This window comes from Phyllostomus discolor, chromosome 2 (genome assembly GCF_004126475.2).
Source record: "Phyllostomus discolor isolate MPI-MPIP mPhyDis1 chromosome 2, mPhyDis1.pri.v3, whole genome shotgun sequence".
Lineage (NCBI taxonomy): Eukaryota > Metazoa > Chordata > Mammalia > Chiroptera > Phyllostomidae > Phyllostomus > Phyllostomus discolor.
The window spans coordinates 211615072-211629957 of record NC_040904.2 but is presented as its reverse complement, the minus strand read 5'-3'; the positions used below and the strand labels follow the sequence as shown (position 1 = coordinate 211629957).

General features: G+C 45.4%; 1 protein-coding gene across 8 annotated transcripts in view; it reads right to left on the bottom strand.

The window, feature by feature from the left end:
- SGSM3 (small G protein signaling modulator 3) overlaps positions 1-14886 on the bottom strand; it is a 44694-nt gene that overhangs the window by 28083 nt on the left and 1725 nt on the right. Inside the window, exon 1 of one of the 8 annotated variants that reach the window (XM_036019662.1) lies at positions 211-329. The exons of the other annotated variants lie outside the window; for them this stretch is intronic. The gene's annotated coding sequence lies outside the window, so the exon portion shown is untranslated. Of the gene's footprint in view, positions 1-210; positions 330-14886 lie in introns of those variants that run through there. 8 annotated transcript variants of the gene reach the window in all.

The window sequence follows — 14886 nt, the reverse complement described above, 5'->3', positions numbered from 1 at the left end:
TGAGAAGAGAACAGAAGGCCTACAGAGTAGGGGGCCTAGGACCAAATCCTGGAATTTTCCAACATTTAGAGGTTAGGCAGAAAAAGAAACAGGACATATAATTTGAGGAGTAGCCAGGGAAGTAGAAGGAACGCTCGTAATGTGTGGTGCTGCAGAAACCAAGAGGGGACAGTGTTTCCAGAGGAGTGGATGGTCATCAGCATCACACACCACTTGGAGGTCAAGTAGTATGAGGACACTGGTTTGGCAAGCTGGAGGTTGCTGGTGGTCTTGATCTTGACAAGAGCCCTAATTTTTAGTGGTGAGAGTGAAAGTCCAACTGGAGAGGGCTGAAGAAGAAATAGAGAAGTCATCAGCATCAAGACAGTACATGATTTCTTAGCCATTTGGAATATTGTATGTGCACGTTGAAGGTAATATAAAAATAAATATGGCTGGGTTAGGTGGTAGGAGTATGGGTTTATTGGTCTTGATTTTTAATATTTTCTTTTTTGACAAAGTACAGAAGTATTGTGCTCAAAAATAATTATATCATCACATAAAAACCTGTACATGAATATTCACAGTAGCATTATTTATAATAGCCTAAAAATGGAAACAATCCAAATGTCTATCAATGAAGCACGGATAAACAAAACGTGTATATCCATGTACTGGGCTATTACTGAGCCATAAAAAGGACTGATGTACTGAAACAGGCTACTACACAGATGAACCTTGGAAACATGCTCAGTGCAAGAAGCCAGTAATATTTGTATGTTTCCATTTATACAAAATGCCTGGAACAGACAAACTGGTAGAGACAAGAAGTAGGTTAGTGGCTGCCAGAGGCTAGAGGGAAGGGAAAATAGGAAATGACACCTAATGGGTATGGACTTCCTTTTGGGGACAATAAAAATATTCTGGAATTTGACGGCGGTAATGGTTGCATGACATAGTGAATATACAGAAGACCTCTGAATTGCGTGCTTTAAAAGGGTGACTTTGTGGTGCATGATTTATATTTCAATTTTTTAATTTTTAAATCATTCGCTTTTTTTTAAAAGATTCTATTCATTCATTCCTTTAGAGAGGGAAGGGAGGGAGAAAGAGAGAGAGAAAGGAACATCAATGTGCAGTTGCTGGGGGTCATGGCCTGCAACCCAAGCATGGACCCTGGCTGGGAATCGAACCTGCGACACTTTGGTTCGCAGCTTGCGCTCAATCCACTGAACTATGCCAGCCAGGGCTTATATTTAAGTTTTTTAAATTACGGTTTAAGTATCGTAGAACACTGAGGAAGAAGAATATGTCTTTCTTGAGTTTTTCCCGAGGTTCACAAATGAAGCTCTGAACTTACAGCACCTATGTAGCCTTTCTGTCTTCCCTGCTCCTTCCCTGTCAGAGCCACTACTTACCACCTTAAACATCCATCTCCTCGGGGGATTTAATGTTTATACAAAACCAGGGAAAGTGAGAGTGAAAAATAAAAAGGTGTAAGCTATTAGAAATAGCTTATTTATAACTGTGAAAAGGGTCCCTTTTCCTCTCATTTGTAACTAACACTTTACTTATACTGCTCAGCATGAATTTGACATCTTAGCAACCTGTGAAGTCAGGAACTCCCTAAACTGCTAAAAGGTAAAAATCTGCTACTTTACCTTTTAAAAGACTGTCACAAGTTTCTAAAAAAAAGTCCAAGTAATCACTGGAAAGAGAACTGACAACACTTTAAAACTCAGTTTCCAAGGCATTGTTTTTGTTTTATTTTCACAGACTATAACAAAATCCCCAGGTGTGTGACTTCACCTGGGGTGGCTCTTGCTGTTACACTGAAAGGAAATCCTTTCCCCAAAGCAAAAGCCACTAAAAACAGTTTAAAGGAAGAGCGCTGCTTCCCTGGCTGGGTAGGTCAATTGTTAGGGCACTGTCTGGATATGCCAATGTTGCAGGTTCAATCCCCAGTCAGGGCACACAGAATCAACCAATGAATGCATAAATAAGTGAAACAAAAAACTGATGTTTCTCTCTTTTTAAAAAAAATCAATAAAAATTATTATTTTAAATTAAGGAAAACAGATGCTTATAAACCAGGAGACCAGAAAAAGTAAAGCAATTTGAAGATAGGGTCTAAGAAGAAAAATGCTATTTTCTAAGCCTACCTTTTTAAAAAATATACTTTATTGATTATGCTATTACAGTTGTCCCATTTTACCCCCTTTATTCCCCTCCACCCTGCACAACCCCTCCCACCCGAATTCCCCCCTTTCAGTTCATGTCCGGGGGTCGTACATATAAGTTCTTTGGCTTCTCCAATTCCTATACTATTCTTAACCTCCTCCTGTTTATTTTGTACCTACCATTTATGCTACTTATTTTCTGTACCTTTTCCTCCCCTCCCCCTACCACTCCCCTGCTGATAACCCTCCATGTAATCTCCATTTCTGTGACTCTGTTCCTGTTCTAGTTGTTTGCTTAGTTAGTTTTTGTTTTTAGGTTTGGTTGTTAATAACTGAGTTTGTTGTCATTTTACTGTTCATATTTTTTATATTCTTTTTCTTAGATAAGTCCCTTTAATATCTCACATACCAAGGGCTGGGTGATGATGAACTCCTTTAACTTGACTTTATCTGGGAAGCACTTTATCTGCCCTTCCATTCTAAATGATAGCTTTGCTATAGAGATTAATCTTGGATGTAGGCCCTTGCCTTTCATGATTTGAAATATTCCTTTCCAGCCCCTTCTTGCCTGTAAGGTTTCTTTTGAGAAATCAGCTGATAGTCTGATGGGAACTCCTTTGTAGGTAACGGTCTCCTTTTCTCTTGCTACTTTTAAGATCCTCTCCTTATCTTTAATCTTGGGTAATGTAATTACGATGTGCCTTGGTGTGTCCTCCTTGGGTCCAACTTCTTTGGGACTCTTTGAGCTTCCTGGAGTTCCTGAAAGTCTATTTCCTTTGCCAGATTGGGGAGGTTCTCCATTATTTTTTCAAATAAGTTTTCAGTTTCTTGCTCTTGCTTTTCTCCTTCTGGCACCCCTATGATTCAGATGTTGGAACGTTTAAGGTTGTCCTGGATGTTCCTAAGCCGCTCCTCATGTTTTTGAATTCTTACTTCTTCATTCCGTTCCGTTTGAATGATTCTTTCTTCCTTATGCTCCAAACTATTGATTTGAGTCCTGGTTTCCTTCCCGTCACTGTTGGTTCCCTGTACATTTTCCTTTATTTCACTTTGGGTAGCCTTCATTTTGTTCTTTCATTTTGCAACTGAGCTCAACCATTTCTGTGAGAATCCTGATTACCACTGTTTTGAACTGTGTATCTGATAGGCTGGCTCTCTCTTCCTCACTTAGTTGTATTTTTTTCTGGAGCTTTGATTTGTTCTTTCATTTGGGCTTTTTTTTTTTTTTTTTTTTTGGTCTCAGCACCCTTGTGACGTAGTAAGAGGCAGAGCCTTAGGTGCTCACCAGGGCAGGACAACCCAGGTTGCTGTGTTGTGACGCTGTATGTGGGGCAGGGGTCCAAGAGGGAACAGTGCTGCTTGCTCCATTCTTTGCCGGCTTTCAGTCACTTCCCCCGCTACCCATAATCAAATTGGCTCCTTCTGGTACTGATTCCTGGGTGGGCAGGTTTGTGTATGTTTGTAGGATAAGTGGAGGCAGTCTGGCTTCCTTACCCAGGTGTCTAGGTAGCTAAGGGAAGCAGTGTTCCCACAGCCTCGGAGGGGCCTGATAACCAGTGTTCTCATAGCCTTGAGACTGGGTCTGATAAACTGTTCCCATAACATGAAGTGGGCTCAACATGTGCAGAATTATGTTATGTTATGTAATGTTCTGGCATCTTGCTGGCTTTGTTTCCCTCTAGTACTTAAACAGGTAGGGACTCCAAGCTGGGGGCGATGATGATGAGAGACATGCAAGGGGACAGGTGCCATGACGTGAGACATGCAGATAGAAAGACATGCAGCTTGCAGTGTGCGTGGCTTGCCCACCCATGAGTAAAGGCATGGCAGACATCCCAACAGCTCTGTGAATATTCTTCTGTCTGCACGAATACCATGAACCTGCCTGGCCTTGAAGGGTGGCAACACAATTGGCAGGGCCATCAGGATTTGTCACAGAACGCTATGGAGCCAGCACCCCTGGAGTGGCTGGTCACTGGCAGGTAGTATTCAGGGGCCGGGCTCTTGGCAGCTTGGCCTCCCACCCCATGACTGGCCCCATGTCAGTGGCATACCTGACACAGTGGAGAAAGCCCTGTGGGTAGTGGAGACCTTAGAAAAGCCCAGTGTCTCTGCGGCCATGGGGGCCATAGGCTGGGTGTTTCTTTCAGCTTTATGAGCTGAGATGGAGACTACGCCTTGAGACAAAGTGAAGTTCCAAGAGCCCTGAGAGGGGAAGCCCCAAAGGCTGAAGAAGAGGAGACTGCACTTCCTGACCTGCAAAGTTACGGAACACAGAGGCATAGGGAAAAAAAAGCCTTGAAGGCTTGAGTCTGCCTCTGAGCAGTTGAGCTGCTGCAGGCCCCCTCCCCACTCTTAGTGAGTGATTCAAGGGAAAAGGGTGGGGGGAAATGAACTGAGTTACCTGAGGGCAGCAGCCTGTGGGTAAGTTTGGGTCTGGGAATCCCCTTCCCTCCCCTGCCCCACACAGACTTGGAACACAGTTGCTGAGAGTGACTGGCTGGAGGGCCGGCCAGGGCCGGTGATCTGGTGGCAGCAGCACCAGCACCTGGAAAGCTCTGTTCCCAGCACGCTGATCAGAAGAGGTGGGGATCCCCCCACAACCCCTCCACAGGCGAGTAGCGTGGGTTGCTGTGCCTGTAGGTCAAGGCCGAGTGCTTGGAGCTGAGCTTTTACAGCAGCGTTCCAGAAGAGGCGGCTGTGGGAGCTGTTGGAACTGGTGGAGTGACCCGGGAGGCTGTAAGAAAGCAGGCTGGATGTGGTATGAGATAGGGGAGCAGGTGCTGGAACTCAGAAAGCTCACTAATAGGGAGTAGGCCAGAGAGCCGTGGTGGCAGGCGAGTGCAGCGCCAGACACCCCAGAAGATGACAGCGGCACCTAGAGCCACAGAGACAGCAGTCACCAGGGTCACAGAATCAGTGTCCTGGTGACCCAAGGGGATGCAGTGGTGGCGCCAGCAACCAGCACCCACCCAGGCAGCGTGTGGTGTTGCACAAGTGCAGCTCCTGGTGCCCGCACACCAGGGTCTGGTGCAGGCCTAACTTATCTGTCCAAACCCTGGGGGTGTGACCCAAAGAGGCCCATCCTATGTGTCTAAAGGCCCATTTGGCTGTGCCAACCTCCCAAGAAGAGGGAGGAAATACCCTGCTAGACCCTGTAAGCTAGATGTGCATGTGACACAGGAAGGGTTTGGATGGGGTTTATGGCAATGATCAGAACAGCTTTGTCAACCCTTGGGTTTCTGGTCCCACTATGGAAGGGAGCAGTGGTATGGTACTACTTGATTGAAAAGCAGTTGGCTGCTATATATGCTGCCCTGTTGGCCACTGAGGCCATAGCAGGAACTGCCTCTGTGACAGTTAGGACCACCCATCCCATTGCAGGGTGGATCCAGGACTGGACGGCCAAGCCTCGCAGTGGGATGGCTCAGATGCCCACGCTGGCTAAGTGGGGGCTTATTTGCAGCAAAGCAGTGCTCTGTGCACTAGCCCTTTGCAGGCTGGGCTACAGGACGCATTAGGTCCAGTTATTTATGTAGATCAGAAATCTACCATTCCTGTCCCTATAGAGGAGGTAGAAACCAGCCCCTTTTGGGAGGGGCAGGCACCTATTCCCTCAGAGGCATGGCACACTGATGGGTCCAGCAGAGGCCAGCCTGCTGTGTGGACAGCTGAGGCAGTCCAATCAGAAACAGAGATGATGTGGTTTGACACAGATATGGGACAAAGCAGTCAATGGGCTGAACTCTGTGCTGTTTGGATAGTGACTGTCAATGAAGCCCCGCCCCTGACTATTTGCACAGATAGGTGGGCAGTGTACCGGGGGCTAACATTATGGATCTCTACATGGGGTACAAATAAGTGGATGCTTATGCATAGACCATTGTGGGGACAGGCTTTGTGGCAAGACTTATGGGAGTTAGGCCACCAGAAACAAATTACTATATATCATGTTACAGGACATGCACCTCTTGCTTCCCCTGGGAATGGTGAGGCTGATACTCTGCCCAAGATGCAGTGCCTAGAAATGGTACCCATCAGTCCCTCAGGAAGGGGAGTAGCCCAGTGGCTACACCATTGCCTCTTACACGCTGGGCAGAAGACCACGTGGTCCACTATCAAAACCTGAGGGTTACCTGTTACATTGGCAGAAACCCAAGAAACCTGTGAGACCTGTGTTGTCTGCTCGTGAGAGCATTCCTGAAGGCTTGTGGGAACTTCTGAACAGGTAGTGCAGGGACGGGTACTGCTGACTCAGTGGCAGGTGGATGTAATTGGGGATACTACATCCACCTGTCTATATCCCTCCTACCTAGTTCAGAGGGATATAAGTATGCTATTTCACAGGTGTGGACACGGCCACAGGACTTCTGGCTGCCTACCCCGCACAGCATCCAGATCAGAAAGCAGTGATTGCTGCACTGGAACGGTTATGTGCTGCTTATGGGAGACCCTTAATCATTGAAAGTGATCAGGGGACGTGTTTTACTGGGGCCTCAGTACAATAGTGGGCTCTAGACTTGCAGATTGATTGGAAATTCTGTGTGGCCTATCATCCCCACACTGCTGGAATGATTGAATAGCACACTGGTCTCTTAAAGCAGGGCCTGCGAACTGCAGCTGCCTCCCCCGTGCTTATGGACTGTCCTCCGGACTCTAAATGAGGAGTTGGAGGTGGGGCCCAGCTCCGGTGGAAGTGCTGCTCCACCAGACTGCAGCTCCAATTCAACTGCAGGTACAGACTAAGGATGCTTTGCTGAAACCAGACATGGGAAAACAGGGGAATATTCTCCTGCCTGCTCCAGAGGGCCTGGAGGGAGGGCAAACAGCCACTTGGACGTGGCCTTGGGAAGTCAAAGCCTCCCATGTGTGCTGGGTGGCTCCTGTTGCCCCTGGGAGTCAAGGGGTGGAGAGAAACTTACAAATAGTGCCCTGGGTGATTGGGACCTGGCCCCCAATCTTAAAGGTGACATATCCAGGGGCCAGCAGACCATGAAGTACTTCTTTGTGGCACCTTTGTGATTTCCCTATGGCCTATTATGAGTTCTCCAGTTATTGCAGGTAGATGCTAAACCCCCAACTGAGGCACGAAAGGTCTGGTATTCATGCCCAGGAAGACCCCCTTGGACAGCCATTGTCTTATCAGCTGACCAAAGCTGGCTTGTGTATTTCCTGAGGGTCCTAACTTGCCTTTACTGGTGCCTATAACTGCTCTGTCTTTTCACCCTTAGAGTGCAAGGTAATACGTTAGTGGACTGGGTTCATACCTATGCCTTAGTGGCTGACCAATCAGCATGCTGGGTCTGCACTGAACTCTCCCTGAGCACACTGGCCTGTCTCCCATGGCACATCTCTCCTGCTTGTCTCAAATTGGACTTGGCTTCAGCACCAGTGGCACAGCAATGAAATGTGAATTGTGACCTGGACTGAATGAACCAGTGGAACAGCAAACATCCTTTGTGAAATGTGACCTGGACTGAAATCTTTGCTGGGGCAAAGCAGTGGTATGACTGGCCTAGGCCGTTAAGCAACCACAACCACTCCATATGGGATGGCTCAGGGTAGCTCACAGCTGAGGCTGTGGTGCTGGCTGGACCAGCGCCCTTTTGCATTGAGAACTCCAAAGGACAAGCCCAGATGGGCTGGGCTCTGACAGGTCTGTGTCAGACCCATATTCTTGGATGTTGCTGGGAGGCACAGAATGTTACATGGGCCACTGTTCCCACTGGGACCCTCTGAGTGGGTGGCCCACATGAGTGACCATACTTATACGAAAATTGGACTGGCCGTTGTACCTAGGGGTGGCCTGATTACCTGTGTTTTGGCTGTATACTATTGGAGCTTGTAGTATTGCTTCTGTGGCAGTGCTTGTGTTTTGCTTGCTTGTTGCTGTAGCCTGTACTGTTGTTGTGAGTAATGGGTGCAGGGCTCTGCCCTCCTCACCAAGGTACCTTGTGGAAGACATCCTTGCATAGATTGTAAGGTGAGGAACCCAGAAGGGGTGAGTTGTAGGGCAAGTGGAGGCTTCCTCCTCACCCAGGTGTCTGGGTAGCTAGGGGAAGCAGTGTTCCCACAGCCTTGGAGGAGCCTGATAACCAGTGTTCTCATAGCCTTGGGACTGGGTCTGATAAACTGTTCCCATAACATGAAGTGGGCTCGCATGTGCAGAATTATGTTATATTATGTAATGTTCTGGCATCTTGCTGGCTTTGTTTCCCTCTAGTACTTAAACAGGCAGGGACTCCATGCTGGGGGGTGATGATGATGAGAGACGTGCAAGGGGACAGGTGCCACGACATGAGACATGCAGATAGAAAGACATGCAGCTTGCAGTGTGTGTGGCTTGCCCACCCATGAATAAAGGCATGGCAGACATCCCAACAGCTCTGTGAATATTTTTCTGTCCGCACGAATACCATGAACCTGCTTGGCCTTGAAGGGTGGCAACACAACATTCTAGGACCCTGTGGTTCTCTCCAGTGAACTTTCCTGTGAGGCTGGGAGTTTCCCCTGCCGCAGCCGAAACCCACACAGGTGTTTTCAGTCAGAGGCCTTGAGGCTTTATTTCCCTGCGCTGGAACCCTGGGTTGTACGGTCTGTCTCGCTCCCCAGTTGTTCCTCCCAGTTTATCTGCATGCGAATGTGGGACTGCCCAGTCTGCAGTCCGCAGCCTTGCTGGTTCTGCCAGCCGCAGCCTCGCTGGTTCCGCTAGCCGCAGCCTTGCTGCACACATGAGTCCTCTCTGCTCAGCTGCCCATCTCCACCCTTCCTACCAGTGTGGATGAATGTTTCTTCTTTAACTCCTTGGTTGTTGGACTTCCATACAGTTTGATTTTCTGTCAGTTCTGGTTGTTTTTCATTTTTAAATGTGTTGTTGTCTGTCTTTTGGTTGTGCGGGGAAGCACAGTGTGTCCACCTATGCCTCCATCTTGGCCGGAGGTTCTCATCCAAATTTCTTAACTGCCTCCCCCCAAACTGGCATCAGCAGAAGAGCAAAATGACTCCAATAATCAACTCTACCTTGAGCTCCACTCCCGCTCCTGCTCCCACAGCCTTACAACTAGGACTGCTTTCCCTTTCCCGAGTCAGTATTTCATTTGCGACCAGAGATAGTGTCCCTGTAGGCAAAAGTTAGGGGTGACTATGCAAGGCAGAGCAGACTGTGGAAACACAGACCACAGAAACAGCAGCCTCACCCCAGAATTCTACAAGCCCAGGCACAGCTCCCCCTTTCCTGCACAGCAGCGCCAGTTAAATGAAGCCCTGCTGCACAGACTTCTGAACCATGCGCATCCACCCTGGGTCTTCCTGTAAAATAATTAGTCATCCAAGATAATCTGGTTACCTCCCCGAGTCCCTCCCAGGATCATTCCCCCAAGTTTACAGCCTAGCAGTACCTAGATGGTGATAAGGAAGCAAAGGCAAGGTACTGCATGGACCTTCTGTCATTCCCACCATCAGGGGTGGTGGGCAACAACCTCCTTGGAAGTAAAAGCGAAACAAATAATGATTAGCAAACTGCAATTCAACGTTCAGGTAGCTCTGAACAATGGCAGGCAAGAGTTTTTTGAGGAAAATAAATTTTCTTGAGGGCTGACTGTCAAAAGGGCCACTTTTTTTTTTATTTTACTTATTTATTTTTAGAGAGGGAAGGGGGGAGGGGGGAGGGAGAGAGAGAGAGAGAGAGAGAGAGAGAGAGAGAAACATCAATGTGCGGTTGCTGGGGGTCATGGCCTGCAACCCAGGTATGTACCCTGACTGGGAATCAAACCTGTGACACTTTGGTTTGCAGCCCGTGCTCAATCCACTGAGCTATGCCAGCCAGGGCTAAAAAGGACCACTTTTAAATAAAGTTTTATGTTAACATAAGAGCATATGGCACTTAAAATGAGATGATAAATATAGTTAATAAAGTCCCTATTCTCCCTATAATTAAACCATAGAGGCCTACAAACCATCTTATCTTAAGTCATTTATGTGGCCCTACCATCTATATAATTACTGGGGATGTTTCAATTGCAGATATGAAAATAACTACATAGTAACCCTCAACTATGGTAATCCAATCCTATATTTACTTTGTGGCAGTGAATAGGCTGAGGTATTACAAGGGAGGTACCAAGGGAAATATTTACTGAGCATTTACCACTGAGCTAAGAAACCTGAGAAAATCAGGGCTCAGAGAGGCTAAGCACTGCCCATATCAAACACTCAGTGACTCCTAAGCCGTCGCTCCATGCCACCCTGAATAGTACCACTGTAGTTGTCAAGTTAACTTGAACAGAAATCTGTTTGTGAGCAATATCTTTATTCTTTTTAGGGACACTTTGTACACCACATGCTTCAGACGTTTGAAGATAACCTTCAGGTTTTCTCTGAGATTTCTCTTCAGAGACAGTTAACGAGTTATTTTAACTCTTTTGTAGGTGATGTGGCTGCATGTCATGAAACAGTAAGTTAAGGGAGCATCAGATGCAAGCCACAAAAACTGACTTTGGGTAACAAACTATGTAATATAGGAATATATTTAAAGGATATGAGATAGGGCACAGAACTGAGGAAAAGGTGAACAGTCAAGTCTTTGAGTATGAATAACAGAGCAGTTCCAGCGTCTATACATGAGGAATGAATCCATGGTTGGTTGGAGAGCTGTGACTGTCACTCTGTCATTCAACCCAAGATTCAAATTAAAGGAGGAACACATCAACATGTTGGCCCAACCTGGATCAGGTGTTTCCTCACAGCAAAAGTGAGCTGCTAATTCTCAGTAAAACCTGGACTGGATGCTGGGCAGGCCAAAATAACACATGCCCACTAAACTCTCAAAATATGATGCCTCATATTCAAAATAAAACTCCAGGTGTGGAAGAGGACCAAGGCCAGGGCACTGCCTTCATGCTTGCTGTATGACCTCGGGCAAATGACCACACTCGGTTCCTATCTGTAAGACAGTGATGGTCACAACGTATTGTTGTACTTATGACGAACAAATTAGAAAATGTGAAATGCTTTATAAACTCAAAGCTAACTATAGCAGCCAGCACTTATAGACTTCCTGTCAAGACACATTACATGGATTTTATTTAATCTTCAAAATGACCCTATGAAGTAAGAAGTTATGAGCACAAACTATGGAGTCTGACAACCCAGGTTCAAATCCTAATTAACCACTTATTTGTGCGGCCTTAAGCAAGTTACTCATCATTTTTGTGACCATCTCCTCACTTTAAATGGGTGTAATACTAATAATATAAAGAGTGGTTGTGAAGATTGATTTAATATAAGTAAAATTCTGTGCCTAGTATACAGTAAATACCCAATAAATATTAGCTATTATTATGAGTGGTGGTGGTAGCAGCAGTAATTATTCCAATCTTGCAGAAGAGGAAAATGAGGCATTGGGAAGTTATATCAAAGTTCGAAGTGGTAGAGCCAGAATTTGAACTTCGTTAGGTGCTCCTAATTACTATACTCTACTGACTTCAAAAGTTAAAAAAAAAAGTGGTATTTGGACTTTAACCTTAAGTCACACAAATTAAGGATATTTACAAATGAAAGTCAAACACAAGAAGAGGGAAATGATCTGTTGTTTCATGTCTTTAGTATGTTAGCCAGAGGCTAACTAAATATCTAGAGAGGTCAGGGAGTGGTCTTATCATTTTGTTAAAAAAAAAAAATTCTGTGACCCATAATTGGAAATCAGGCCCTTCTCAAGAATAAGCCTTCTGATAACTGGGTTGGTGTGTTCAATCTCATTTCTGACATTACTCTTATTGAAAAAGCTATTACTTCCCAAAACAATTCCTATCAGCAGCAGAGAAAAAAGCATACACACAAAACTTGTATCACAAACACTTAGAAAAAGCAGTAATGTGTTTATGACTGGAAGAGAAGGATAATATTAGAAGTGAAGACACAGTTAACAGTGCCTATTGAAATGAAGTGAATGTCTCCTCATTTATGAATAGGTAATGAGTCTAATTGGTCAAAAAGAAGCAACAGTGATTATGTGTATATTGTTCAAACAATGGTGTCTTCAAAATCAGTTTATAAGCCTCACTTTTTCAGTCACATAGTATTTGGTTGATCAGAAAGTTTGTTTTTTTCCATAAGATGGTTCCAGTAGCACTTAGTTGTCTTTAACTTCATTTGAAACAATTATGTTATGTTGTATTGTGACAGCTGGCATATCAGAGTGCATTAAAAAAAACAAACTTGTTAAAAAAAACATTTGCCCTGGCTGGTGTGGCTTAGTGGATTGAGCCCCAGCTTATGAACCAGAGTAGCCGGTTCGATTCCCAGTCAGGGCACATGCCTGGGTTGCGGGCCAGGTCCCCAGCGTGGGGAGCACATGGGAGGCAACCACACATTGATGTTTCTCTCCTTCTCTTCCCCTCTCTTTAAAAATAAATAAATAAACCTTTTAAAAAAACTTACCAAAAATTGGTGAATTTTTGTGTAGCCATTTCAATATTGAAGATGGAAGAAAATGAGCTACATTTTCAGCATATTATGCTTTATTATTAAAAGAAAGGTAAAAGCTCAACTAAAACAAAAGAAGATCTGTGCAGTATATGCAGAAAGTGCTGTGACCGACTGGACCTGTCAAAAGTGGTTTGTGAAGTTTCTTGCTGGAAATTTCTCACTGGATGATGGTCACTCAGACCAGTGGAAGGTGATGGCAATCAAATCAAGACATTAACTGAGAACAATCAATGTGATGCCATACAGGAGATAGCCGATATACTCAAAATATCCAAATCAATAAAGTTATTGGTGAAAATGAAAAATGTGTCTTTTATTTTACAGGACAAACTAAACAGTTTTTGGCCAATCCAATGCGACGAGAGTACTAGTATCTACCATGTGCAGAACACAATATGCTAGGAAGTGTTCGTTAAAAATTACTTATTGATCTCCTACCACTATTCCAGGAGATAGGGGTGAGGTGGTGAAAAAGACAAAGACTCTACCTTCATAGAGCTTACACTTTAGACATGTATTATAAAGAAAAAAATTAAGGATCAGTTCCCAGGTCTGTCAGACTTTAAAGCCTACACTACATTTCAAGTGTATCATTTCTCACTGGCAAGATACAGCTTCTCCTAAAAGTCCACACCCAAGTATGCAGTCCCAACACTACTGTCTAAAACAATTTAGGGTTTCTCTCAGGTTTGTTTTAGTATCTTTTTTATTTATTTTTAGAGAGAGGAGAATGGAGAGAGAGGGAAAGAAACACCAATCGGTTGCATGTGTTAAGCACCCAACCAGGGACTGAACCTGCAACCCAGGAAGGTGCCCTGACCAGGAATCAAACCTGAGGCCTTTTGGTTTGAGGGTTGACGCCCAACCCACTGAGCCACACAGGGCAGGGCAGGGTTTCTCTCTGTTGGCAGTCCAGTGTCACTTTCTCAGTGAAGAGTTCCTCCCCTAACTCCCAAGAGCAAAGACTGCTCCATCAGCAGTTAACACATCATGTTTATGTAGATGAATTTGTTTTCCTCTCTCACTAGTACCTAAAGAGGGCACAGACCATGTGTTGGCCTCTTTGTAAGTCTGGAAGATGGTACGTATAGTAGGCATTCAATAAAGGGCTGAGTGGAGCTCATAAGAGCAACTGCACTAGAGTTGAGGGTAAGCGCCAGACTGCAATAAACCAAGGAGTAAATGGAAGAAAAGGGCAGGAAATGGTAGTTCTCTGAAGGAGAAATGTGATCACAGTAAAGTTTTATACTTTTTCAAGAATGAGAGACTTGAGCATACTTGTTGGTAAGGTAGTGCAGCACATTAGACAGAGCAGGGGTGTCAGATCAGACCTGAAGCTGCATTCTGGCCCTGTCGCCATAACTGTAGGCAATTTACGGAACTCCGGTACTTCAACTTACACATAAAATGAGACTAACCCCTACACCTCACAGTGACAATTACAGCATACAGCAAACACAGGACATTTAATAAATGCTACTGATGATTATTACTATATGCAGAAATCCGGACTTCGGTGTTCTAACTCTTCCTTATGGCCTGTGCTTCAGTCTCCATTTCCTGTCTCACTGTGTGTGTGCTGTGGGGCGGCAAAGAAACGGGCTTCTTATTTCTTCTGTGGGCACCACCCCCTGAGCTATTATTCCCCTTCCTTGTGACAGTCTGCATGAGCTCGTGAATGGCCGCTGTGGGAAAATCAGTGATGCCGCCAGCTGAAGAGCAGCGCTGATCTGGAGACTTAAGTAGATGAAACTGATGTTAAATCACCAAATCACACAAGATTTGGGGCTCCTGCCAAAACTCTCATTGAGAGCTAAGGAAAGAGAAATGGGAAATACAAACAGAGGACGCTGCTGATAAGCCAACAGGTGTTCCCCGCCGCCACTCCAGGCACAGAAAGATGGCCGTGCTGATGTAAGAGACGATTCTCTCCCAAGTTCCTCTCTCAAATATTCCACCCTAATGTCAGGTTCATTTCTGTGAGGTACGACCCCAGTTGATGGACTTTGCTGTCAACCTGACGGGATCCCAAGTTCACAAGGTTACCGTGCTCTTCTTGTATGTCAACTACTTTTGTTCACAAGCCTTTTTTAATGGTTGACCAGAGGGTCATGGGTCATGCTCACCTGTCACCCATGTCTGGTCAACGGAAACATCACCCCCAGCCCCACTCTCCCAGACCACACACCTCTGTGCTTAAAAAGGGGAATGGAGAGCCCTGGCTGGTGTAGCTCAGTGGATA